Source organism: Salmo salar, chromosome ssa17 (assembly GCF_905237065.1).
Source record: "Salmo salar chromosome ssa17, Ssal_v3.1, whole genome shotgun sequence".
Classification (NCBI taxonomy): Eukaryota; Metazoa; Chordata; class Actinopteri; order Salmoniformes; family Salmonidae; genus Salmo; species Salmo salar.
The window spans coordinates 17969687-17970106 of record NC_059458.1 but is presented as its reverse complement, the minus strand read 5'-3'; positions in this window follow the sequence as shown (position 1 = coordinate 17970106).

Here is a 420-nt window from a genome sequence, read left to right as displayed (position 1 = left end):
TTTCCAAGCTTTCCAAAATCTGTCCTTTTTTCTGCTTCCGTTCACATTGTGTTATTCATGACAAAGAGAAGTCTTGATGACATCCAGTTCTCTTTGCACGCCTTCCCTGTCAAATCCACAAACGTGCACACACAAACACTCACACAAACACGTAGACACACTCACTCACTGTGTGATGGAACTCTGTTTAAGATGTTAGAAATAAACACCGGGGGCGGGGGGGGGGCACAATAGACTGGCTGTCTGAACCAATTAGAGCCCTCTTACGTCATGGTGGTGTAGAGCAGCTGTTAGCTGTTAGTTGTGGTTACAGGCAGTTCAGGGCGAAATTAAGCGTTTAAAGTGCCATTGAGCTTGACTCCAAAGCAGCACAATAAAGAGTAGGCTGTCTGAATGCCGTTCTCCTTCATCAGGGTACAT